This window comes from Rhea americana, unplaced genomic scaffold, assembly GCF_003343005.1.
Source record: "Rhea americana isolate MKP2758 unplaced genomic scaffold, rheAme1 scaffold_405, whole genome shotgun sequence".
Lineage (NCBI taxonomy): Eukaryota > Metazoa > Chordata > Aves > Rheiformes > Rheidae > Rhea > Rhea americana.
In genome coordinates, this window is record NW_028186541.1 from 303,583 (window position 1) to 315,746 (window position 12,164).

A 12,164-nucleotide genomic window follows, 5' to 3' on the forward strand; every position below is an offset into this window, starting at 1 on the left:
ACAATTCCCCCACCCCCCCTTATGTGCAGCCTCTCAGTCTCCTCYGCTCGGAATAACCCCAGTCCTTTCAAACTTTCTCTAGTCACATGCTCTAGAAGTCTGATCAGTTTTGCCCTTTGGTATTTCCTCCAACTAGACTACAAGTCTCTCGAGCTGATAAAGCCGTAGTGCTAAGTGGTTTGGTTGTATTACTTCCTATGTCTTCTATGCAATACTCCTGTTAAGTGTCTCAATATGACATTTACTTCTGCAGCTGTATGCTATTATTGACTCACACGCAGCTTATGAATGAAATAACAATCTACACTTTGATTCTGTTTAAGATGCTTCACGTGCATAACACAAGAAAGCAGGTATTTAGCGCTACTCTCAGTAAYCTCATTTCTCATTTTCTTATTCAAAGATTTAATGCAGGGAGTCTTTTTATGGAGGGAAATATTTAAATGCTGTCCATCAGTGAGGAAGAGTGGTTGAGAGATGAACAGATCCCTCAGTGGCTGTCCTGAATTTCTGAATCTCTAATGTCTCAGAAGACTCATTATTAATATCCTAAAAGAGGCAGGTTTTAAATACAGTTATTTGGTACTGTTTTAAAATTCAACTCCCTGAAAACTGGTGCAGTAAAATAAATAAATAAATAAAATCTGCTACAATATTCTGCTCAATATTGTAAAAGTATAAATGTAACAAGACGGATTTATACAATTCATATGAATTATTACAAGGACCACTTTATAAAGCATTTCACAGGGTTTGTGATAATAAATTGTCAAAATCCCTAATAGCTTGGCTGAGATCTGAAGATTTTAAATTCAGTTTTCAAGAATCAATTATAAAATGTTAGGTTTTTGATCAGTGTATGCTGCAAGATCTGTGGTATTTTCTTCCTCCTTTAGAATAGAGAAGAACTGCTTGACAACACTATTGCAGTGCTGAAAGTGGTCTGTATAGAGATGGCTAATACTTGGACAAAAATGCAAAATAAGTCTTTCATCTGAAATACCTCCTGCTTCATATTTAATGCTTATATTACATCAAGTTTTATATAAAACTCTTGGAAAGACAAAGTGTCATAAACTTTTTATTAGACTCTCTAGAAATAGTTTGGGTTTCTACATTTGTATCTCTATAATTTTCTATAATTTCCTGTGTAGTTTGGCTGAAATGTTAATCCTGCAAATCTCAGTGTTTGAGAGCTATTCATTGATAAGAAGAAAGAATTCCAGCTACTGACACAGAACATACAGGCTTCTGTTTTTTTCCTTCTAGGAGCATCGCTTTGTTGCTCAAAGATGTCCTTTGTTCCAAGTCAGACATCTACAATGCTCAAATTTGTGCTATTTTGTGTTAAGGAACTCAGCTTTGATTTTAGTTAAATCAGTATAAGTTCCATTTGCAAACACAGCCCTGTATCGTAATTTAAAATCTTTGATAGCTAAGAAATAAGAATTGATCAATTGAACCTATTAAAGCTCACCCAGCTTTAAATTAAACATATTTTCATCCTCTGCACTAAGTAGTGGGAACCCAGACTGTTCTACTGAGGCTTGTGTTTTAGGCAGAACGGCAAAGTCGAAGTCCTAGTCGGTGCATCATGCAGAAAATCAAACGCGTTGACCTCTTGCTCATGCCGCTGTCACAGAGCAGCACCCCAGCGAAAGAAGAGGCAAACAGGATGCTCGCTCCCGCTCCCCGCCGCCTCCAGGGGATGGGTGCGGCAAGCTGCCAGGGTTTGCTTCTGATTTATTAGACTGAAAGGTTTGCTCAGGATGATTGAAGCATGTTGTCAAACCTGCTGTCAGACTTCCTGGGGGAAGAGAAGAATGTTCATGTCACCAAAGCCCTGGCGGAAACGCGAAGCACGGGACAGTAGCTGCCACCGCAGCTCTAGGTGTGGAAGCATCGCACCGTACCTGCTGGTGCTGAGGAGGCAGGAGCTCCCTCGGGGCAGGCCACCGAGACTCGGCCCTGGGAATCCACCCTCCTGGGTAACGAGCTCGTTAGCTTCACTGAGTGGGTGTGCAAGCTAAGTTCAAGATACTTTATATTGATCAAGAGCCTTATTTTACAAAATATTATGTCCGTTTGTTGCCTCTGCCGGGCCTCTGTTAAACCTGGATCAGTCCGCTGGCACGTTTACACAGCAGAGATCATTACTTTAAATCTTGCATATTTTGTCAAAGGAGTTATTATAAAATGTCTTTGAATATTGGTCCAGATTTTCTGGAGTGGCCTGACTCGGTCGTGGCTCGGTCAGCTCCTTGCCATGCAGCAAGAGGARTGCAAAGTTCTGTAAAGCAAGAACTCTTCTTTTTTTTTATGTTACGTCAACACTCGTACAGCTTGCCATAACCAACAATGCCTCRCTTAACTAAACTGAAATGGTAATTAGAATTAAATGAAAAGACRGAAAAAGGGATACATAGACAGGCCAATGTGCTCATATCCTTTGTATTCTGGTACAAGGAATTATTGCCTATGATCTGTATTTGTAAGAGCAAAAAACGTATGAATTATCTACTATGTGTATTCTGTAATTTATATTTCTGACATAATCACATCTATTTGCCTGCTATCTAAGTATTTTCCTCAGGCTTCAGCATTTTTCTGCTATGCTGAACAATCAGCCCACCCTAACCAGATYTCATGCTATTTCAAATCAGGAGCTACTCTTCTCAAATAAGGATGCTKAGTTTTCCTCTGTGACAAAGCAGAACTAATCAAGAAATAAAAATGAGTACATCTTAGCTTTTTCATTTCTTGTTGATAAAAGTCTTTTCTCGTTACAGGAAACAGTTTAGGAATAACATAAATTACAAGTTYTCATGKTTTTTTGGTGCACAGGAAAGTCAAACTATCTAGGAAAGCTTTCATGAACATTAGGCTAGTTTAACTTCATTCATATATCTCYGTGTGATAAGTTTTAGAATATTTTGACATTAAGATTTAAAATACATAAATAAGTATAGCAAAATGAAATACCTGAATGGGTAAGYGGATGGAGAGCTGGGATTACTATTACTGGCAAGAATTTATCTATACTGTTTTTCTTATTATCTGTACTTCTGTAGCAGCTGGAAGCATCACTCAAAGACAAAATCTCACTGTAATAAATGTTTTACAGACAGACAAGAACTGCTTAAAAGCTAAACAGAAAGCATCACCTGGATTGCTGTATTTGGGTTTGATTACTGTTTTTCTGGCTGGGGGAAATCCTTATGAGAGCCACGAAACGTCTAGAAAACACAGTCTATGAGGAAAGCTTGAAAGGATGTTGTGTTTAGAGAGGAGAAGATGGATAGGAGACACGGTAATAACTGTGAAAGGCTAAAGTAAACAGAGAAGAAATAAACTGCTCTTGATTGATAGGACAAAAATGGGCTTAACTTGCAGCTGATGAGGTGTAGGGTAGACATAATAAAACATTTCATGTTGGTATGACAAGTTCAACAGGAGAGTGGATTGTCTCCTGAAGTTTTTGGGTCTCTGTTAATGGAGGGCTTTAGCAATGCGCTGGACCTGCTGGGCCTGCTGGGGACATAGCTGATCTCATGGTGCAGGGTTAGATGGTTTYTCATAGTCCATTTACTATTTTTTATATTCTATTCAAATTAATTTCCATATTCATGGTAGGGAGAAGGTAGAAGGTCCTATAGGAAGGAAAAGGAAAAAAAAGGCGTGTTGGGGAATGTCATGTAGTAGCTTGCACATGGGGAGAAATAGAGAAGGAGGAAGTGGTGGAAGAATTGCTCAAGATGGCAAGAAGCAAAATTTTGCCAGTTTGTTTCCATCAGCCAAGKTTAGTAGGTGTTGTCCAGAGTGGAAAGACTGGGGCATATTGTTACACATGTGTTTGAACTGCCCCTGCCATAAAGGAACCYGGCCTGGTGGTGGTGCTTGGTGTTCCCGTATGGAAACGTTAAAGAAGCAGCATGCAAATAGGCTGTTCAAAGGACCCAGAGGGGAAAATTACAGGGTCCCTCAAGGGGAAGAGCATTTCCGCATATGGGATTTTGCTTCTAAAGAAGGACTCTAGCGTAAAGTATATAAAAAATAAGCTAAAGCGCAGGAGTGTTTAGTGCTTGCAAATGCATTTATATAGAATATTTTTTTCTAGCATTTCCTTAAATTTATCTGCCAAGTAAATATATGTTTATAAGYTACTACAAAAGGCTAGAGATGGATCAGTATATAAGTTTTAGATAAAGGTATGCCAATCCTGATAAAAAATCTACTTTGTCACTCATGCCATTAGCGATATTGGAAATAAAAACCACAGTTCATTACATTTTATTCATCCAAAGGTGACTTGCATTCCATGAGCACATCCCTAAGTATAATTTGCCAGAGTTTTATAAAAAGGAAAACAGTAACTAAAGAGTCTGAATAACAGGTGACAAAAGAGAAGAATCAAAGCAGGATTTCAAATGAGGTTGCCTTTTAAACTTCTATTATTTTTATCTTTTACTTCAGGTTCACAAATCAGTTCCAAGATCCTGTCAAGTCTTAATTAGCAGGTTTTCGCAGGCATTGTAGCACTAACTACTCTTTTTTCCTAAGAAAAGGAAGCCAGGTCAGTGAATCTGTGGCCTGAGAAAATGCTTTACACACTTTACTGATTTTCTCTTCCGTGATGACATGCATTCAAAATCTAAACGAAGACTGAAAGCCAGTAMTTGAGAACTGAAGCCATGCAGTGTAAACTGGAACACCTTCTCCTCTGGAGAGAATAATTGTGTTCTCTGTGTGGTGTTGTGTTGCAGCTGTAAATGCTGTACCTCTGAAGTTGCTCTTCCCTTAGTGCCTGCTTCCCTTTTCCTTCTTTCTTGAAACACTTTTCCTGTTCTTTCCAGTGTCTCTTTACTGAATGTTCCAGCCAGTAGTCTGCTTTTAAAAGAAGGCTGGGAACTATTATCAGTAAAGCCACAGAAGGTGTGCAGCTTGATGAGATATTAAATGAATATGAAGGAGACATACAAAAAATGATAGAGGCATCTGCTGTGGTTCTGTTGGTGAAGAGACGTTGATGATTTCTATGTAAGAGGTAAACCAAACTGCGTTTCTGCATGCTGCAGTCTTGCTATGTGCACTATGACTCACCTGTTTTTCCCACTGTTCCTTATAGCCAGATGGTATAAACTAGTAAAGCCAAATAATTCATCATTCTACAGTCTTGTGATGGGCTGGTCCCCAGACAAGGCCGGGATGGTTGGAAGTCTTTTCATGCAGATACAGGTAGGACAGTTTCTTTGTTTGCAATAATGTAGAGTTGAGTTTATAAATGCTGCAGCAGAGTGTGAAGTGTTACTAAAATCCTGGTCTTGACAGGTAAAAATCAATCTTTTCTTAAATTGTTTTATAAAGCCGTGTCTTTCTGCTTAACAACATAACAATGTTTCTTTAGAAAGAGCACCAGCATGCGTAGCCTACAGACAAACCATGAAGAACAGTTAATTGCCCTTCAACTAAAATAACTCCATGAAGCAATCAATCAACAGAAGAATGGAGAACAACACTGTTTGTCAATCATCCAAAGTCAACCAACTATTTGGAGGGCTCTACCAGCATCAGTGCCTTCATCAGGTTATCGGTTCATAAATACAGAGCATCAGCCCAACCTTTCACATGCAATACAGAGACCATAATGCATATATTGTGCCTGTTCCTACTTCTTCCAGATTGTTGTCATATGGGCTGTTCATTACACATGACAAACACACAAAAATGCTATTTCTTAGAATATCTAGTCTGGCCAGGCTTGGTTTGGTGGCCAATGGAATGGCATGAAAAGTTGCAGTTCAGGGTGACAGAATGTGAAGAATGGTAGAAATTCTAATGACTATTCTTATACATTCCCCCAGGAGACAGCTGCACTGAGTGGCTCAYGCTGAGACATCCTTACCAGGTACTTGTGAAATCGGCTATTTCAGTTAAACTCAAGCCATATCGTTTGTGATGTTATTTGTATTATTTTCATTTTTTGATTCAAGTTGTTAGCCAGTTTGGAGATTAACAGGTTTGTACTAATAGTTACATGATGTTAGACATTGCCTCGATGAAGTCCTGATTATTTACAAGACAATTTTTTTAAGCCCAGCAGGACATTTACACCAGTAATTTGCATACTGCTTTTACATAACATCACCAGTCAAATGTTTTGGGTGTACATCAGTCTTTTTAGGGCCTTGATACTACCATGTTCAGAAAAATAACCTTCCTCCCTTGTATATCAAGAACATAAACTTGCTGCATAAGACTATTTTTACACATTTTACCTTTGTACATTATTTCCTCATGAAAATAAGCATTTTGAACAACTGGGTACCATCTCTAACTCTTTGTGATATCTGAAAGCCTTAAATTTAAAAACAATTACATCCTAAGTGCATCTGTCAAGCAAGTGGAAAACTTCTGGATCAAGTAGGACTGGCAAAATGGATGAAGACTTAATTGCTTCTGTTTCAGTTTCCTGTTTTCTTCAGGAGGTTTAAAGCCTTTTCTAGTGCTACAGGTTCTCTGAATCCTACTGACTTGCTCCAGTGGACTGAATAAATCACTTTACCTTTGCACCCAGTTTCTCAATGTTGTAACAGCAGTTTTACCTCTGCTGGGTGTCATGAGGCCAAAGTACTGAGTGTATGTAAAGTATGAGAAGTTGCTTAGTATGATTATTAAAAAATTATGCAGGCAAAGTGCTAAGCTAGCTCAGAAGGAATGCAGAAACATAGAATGCTGCCCAGAGACTCTAAATCTTTTAGCTGACTGTCCTGCACAAATGTAATGGCCAAAGCTCTTCAGAAATGACATTGCAACTGATAAAGAGGACTATAAAGGCATTTATTTCTCATACCACCTGTGCCAGTCTTCAAAACCACACAGTATATTTATTTTTTTAGTGTTAAATGCTGATATAATCTCGGTAGGGGAAGATACTTTGTAGATTAATGGACCAGTTTATCTCAGTGTAGTCCAGGCACACACTTTTCATGCTTTTATGTACTTTACAGCATTGCCGTGAATTGTCTGTCTGCAGAAGTTAAAAACATTTGGCTTTTCAAGACCCACCATGAAAAAGATTACTGCTGTTCTACAGGTAGGTAAACACTGACCTCACTGAATTGAAGTTATTCACTCAGGGCCAGAAAATCAACAGAACTGAGAAAAAAATTAGCTTTCCTTAATCTCAAGTCATATTTTTACCACCATGTTTCCCCTCTCATTATCATTATTACTGGTAATAAGTACTTATGTCTGGAATAGGGTGAGCCATGGTTAGGTCTGGCTAGTAGTTGCTGGTATACAATCTAACATATGAAGTCATTTATACTGGGAAAGATRAATATTGAAATCACGGGGTAAAACTAGAATAAAAAGAGCCCAAAGAGGTAATCAGTTGACAAAAATGTTTTTCTTGTCTTCATCTGCCGAAGGGTGAAACTGGTCTGATATAAACAAATAAATAAAACCCCCCAACTAAACAGGTAAGAAATTACGTGCTTTTTTAATGACAAACGTGTTAAATTCCACATATAATCATCACAGACCAACCCTCTTGCATGACTCAGTGCAGATGTTGACTACAGCCAGTGGGGTAGGCTCACCTTGCTCAATTAGTGGCTTCTTTAACCATAAGGAAAAAAAACAATGAGAACTATTATAAGATCCTCATAAAATGAGGATCTAATTGCTTAAACGACATGAGTTGTCAAGTGCCTGGTGCAGCCTGTTGAGAAAACAGATTAAGAGGTATCCTATTTTTTTTTCCTTCATCCTCACATTACCACCCAAATCACTGGGAGCTTTAGATGCTGCCTCCAAACTGGAAGAGGAGCAGTAGAATTCAAAACTGTATCATATATTTATCATTATCATATATCATTTATGCGAACTACTACTTCAGGACAACAATGACAGAAGAAAGTATAGTGCCTCTGTGACTCTCCTATGTACTTCTAGACCTCTTAGAATAAGTTGTCCACGTGTTTGTGTTTTAACAGAGTGGAAATGTCTGATAAAAATCTTATAAGCCATCACTATTTGTATTGGTATCAGATATTACTTAATCTCCTGAATGGCACAGAAAAATTGTGTGATCTCTTATCCACATAGAACCTTAAGAGAACTCAGTAACGCAAACCTTATTGCAAGCCAGTGACAGGCAGAACTCTGCTGTCCTTTTCAAAACTGAGTAGGGTAATTATTCACCTGAAGTTTTAAGGGCTGGTTGGAAAATTGTTTTTTGTTAATCTTATTAAAGAGAGAGCAGAAAGCTCTCTTCACTGAAAAAATAGAAACAAAATGTATTAAAAGAAGAATATGTGGACTATATGGAACAAATTCTGTAGTAAAACCTATTCAGATTGGGTATCTAGTGCTTGAATCATTTAAAATGAGAGGGGACTCAGCAGTTACAGAGCAGTGAAAGGCATCACCTTGCATTTGCCTAGGCCAACTCTTCCCCATAAGTGGTTCTCAGCTGATCTTTCCTACATTTTCTGTGCTGGCTAAAGCAGGGCTTTCTCCAGGTGCTGAAGATAAACAAACTGTCCTCAGAATCTCTTTTTTTCCTTAATGTGCTTCTRGAGAGACTCAGAATGACTTTTTGCAGAAGTGGGGTTGGGTATACCTGTGGCAACAGTTCTGCACTGTAGGAAGTAGAGGGAGAGCAGGGATAAGATGGAAAGGGGGAAAAAGGTTCAGCTGCCCCTGGGTGACAAGGCACTTGCCACCTGTCTGAAGCACAGGTGAACTAAGCAGCTGATCCCCAGAGATCTGGACATGTGGCATATTTCAGCAAAAAAATGGATACTCCCTCCAATACCTGGCCAAAATGGTATGAGGCATAGTATTTGCCCTTTATAAAGGGTAAGAACAAGCATGTCTAACTGAAATGCCAAAAGGTGGCATTCTCCACAAACCCAGCACTGGAAAGGACATCGTCTTGCAAATGAGCTTCTGTTTTTAAGGCTCCTAGACCTAGAAGCAAAACTAATGCCTATTTCCCTGAGACTGCCAACGAACATGGCAGCTGGAACTTGGACATAACCTTTCTAGGCTGGATTGAAWCCACCAGGCCATTTCACAGGGGCAGCTAATAGGTAAAAATAGGTGCCTGTAAATAATAAGGCATCATATCTTATTACCAATTCCCTGGGAAAGCCAACATCCTTCTGTCTTTCCTCTCAAAAGGATGCTTTATTCTAATTACATATCGCTTTATTAGGCAGCTGAAGCCAAGAGCACATTTGATGCTAATGAAGTGCTGCTGTGGTTGGAGTCTGTAACTATTTTTGGACCTGCRTATCTCCAGCACTTTTGATTGGGTGGCTGGGGCTTTGGATGTCTCTAGCTTCTTCTGTGGGGGATGCTCACTGAAAAGCAATGACTCAGCTAGCCTGGACTGCAGAACTGTTTACATGCTCAGAATGTGAAAAGCTGTGGGACAGCAAGAACACACACAAAAGCTTTATTTGGTGGAAGTATTTTCCAGGTAGTGGACAGTATTATCTAGATTGAAAATAAATCCTTCTGAATATCCACATTGTTTCTGGGCTGGTCACCTGTACAGACTGTTTTGTCTCCTTTCCACCCCCTACCTCAGAGTATTTCAGAAAAAAAGCTGGATTTCACAGAACTCAAGAAAAAAGAAATTAAGAGACAAATCACAACCCTCCACAGGCTACTTTTTCTTATGAAAGATGAGGGCTTTGCCATATCTTCCATTTTCTGCAATAAAGCCTGAGGAGCTACATGGCACTGTATAGCCACAATTTGGTGTTAAAATTTGACTTAACAGCTAGCATCCCCTGAAGGCCTGCTCCCACGCCTCTTAATGCTGACACCAACACTCATCTGGTCCTGCCATGACTCAGTTCAGGAATCTAAACAAGCACAAAAATACTCATTCCTGCCTCTCCCTCCCCACCTTCAGGGCTACAAAATGTGTTGGTTTAGCTCCTGGCTCACCACCTAGCCAGACAAGTGATAGTACTGGTGTGAGGGAGGCAATGGTAGCACATGAGACCACTTCTCTCCAGACCTATTAAGACAACTGAACTGTATTACTAAATCACATCCTGACAGCACATTGGGAGTCAAAGCCTTCCCATTCAGTCAACAAAGTTAATTGTTCTGAATGTCATTTCATGTATTCTGATACATGAATGAGGAATGTGGCAGAGTAACCAGTAATTATAGAAAATACTATTGCATCTAAATACCTAGTTATTCTAAGGCTAACTCATAGAGCTATTTTGTTACTACATTTTCCCTATTCCCAGCGTGTTCTCCCAGAGGGGAAGGAAGTAAGAGAAGTGCTAGCACATCTTAGTTCTTCCCCTTAGTCTAACTGWGCGACTGAATCTTGGTTTGCAGACTTTGTAATACCACAAACTATAACTATCTTCAATCAAGCARTCTTTTTTCTATTGTTGAACTTCTCTTCCAATTTAAGTATTCCTATGTACAATTYGTACATAACTTCAGTAAGCTTTCTAAACATACTGGGCTAAGATCTTGCCTTGGTAGTATCAGTAAGCATCTTTCCTGTATTAGCAATTAGCAARTTACTAGCAATAAAATGCATGTGGCATTTCTGTATCTTTTTAGAGTTAGTTTAGGTAAACAGRCCAGTCCTATCATCACATTAAAATCTCTCAACTTTTAAAAAAAAGCACCTCTGACTATACCCATTATCCACCAGCACGCTGGTTGCTGTACAGCTGGACAAAGCCTGCTCATTGGCTCCCTCTGCTGAACCACACATTTAATCTTGTACATCAAGAGGAAGATGGTGGAAGAGTAATCAGTGCCMTATACTGCTACTCTAACACAAGCCAGCACTAGCTAAAGACCACACAGCTTCCAGTGGGAGATTCCACTGAGCCAAGTGTTCTGCAGGTGCCCATCTTGTTTCATCAGCTCTGCAGCACAGGAAGCCTGACCTCTCCTGCCATGCAAAGGCTCTGSTGACCAGTATGAAACCATGCTGCAGGCTTTCCCCTCAGTGAAGGCTGCATTACTGCCTTTCCCAACCTCCTCTTTTCATGAAGCTTGTATGATTTTGATGAAATCTCTACTCCCTGTCAAGTTTGACCTCATTGGCTACTTTCAACTAAGAATTAATGAGAAGACAGATGGTACAGTTATATAAGCCTTGTTTCCTGCAGCCAGATAAGTCTGGCTAAGAGCGAGCTCAAATGTGCCAAATCTGTTAATATGTACATACTTAGTTTTTCTAAGAGCAGAGCTTTACTACTGAGGTATTGTCTTTCAGTTATCTGAACTGTTCTCAGAGGAAGTACCTAGACAGGACTAACTGTCTTAAAAGCTGGCAGAAAGTRAGGAGAAAGTAAGTCTTAACTGAGCAATCCTTCCTAAGTTCCCCGGGGTAGAAACATGCTTGCCTTTAACAGAAAAATTTTTATTTTTTTTCCCCCTGAAACTACAGAATTAAGAATCATGTTCTTGCTTTTTGGTCTAAGCAGATACTGCTGTGGCAGGTATTCTTTCCAACTATAAGCATCACAGCCCTCAAAGGTAATCAAAGAACAGAAAAAATATGGAATTTAGGAGGGGACTTGCATTCCAAGTATGATGATTCCAGGAATGTTAGTTATCCACAAAACTCACGTGGAGTACTCCCAGTGTTCCCACTTCAAAATGCAAGGCATAGCTCCTGAAATGCCTCTAAGAGGGTTTGCCAAGCCTGTCCACAGACTGACAGATCAAAGCTGCTCAAAAATACCATCTCAAAGTCATACGCCTGCTTTAAAATGAGTTGCACAGTAGTGGCTTGTTGCTAGGACCTGCTTCTTCAGGCAAGTTACCTGAAGCACAAGGTACAAATAGCATTAAGGGTGCAKAGAACTAGTACACCAGCACAAACACTGTGATGGGTGATAATTCTGCAATTCATCCTGTAGGGAGTTAAACCAGCATTTTTAAATACATTGTTCCCAATGGACAGTCCTCTTTTGTACCTCATTCACAGTTAAGAAATCTGAAATTCAACTGCTTGTTCTTTACTGTTTATGCTAAGCAGCAGTCTCATCCACTCAAAATSCTACTTACAATTTCACACCAGATTTTTCCTATCCTTTAAAGGACRTGCACGTAGGATTTGCAAAACACACTATTGTGAACTGCAAGGAAGACACCAGAAA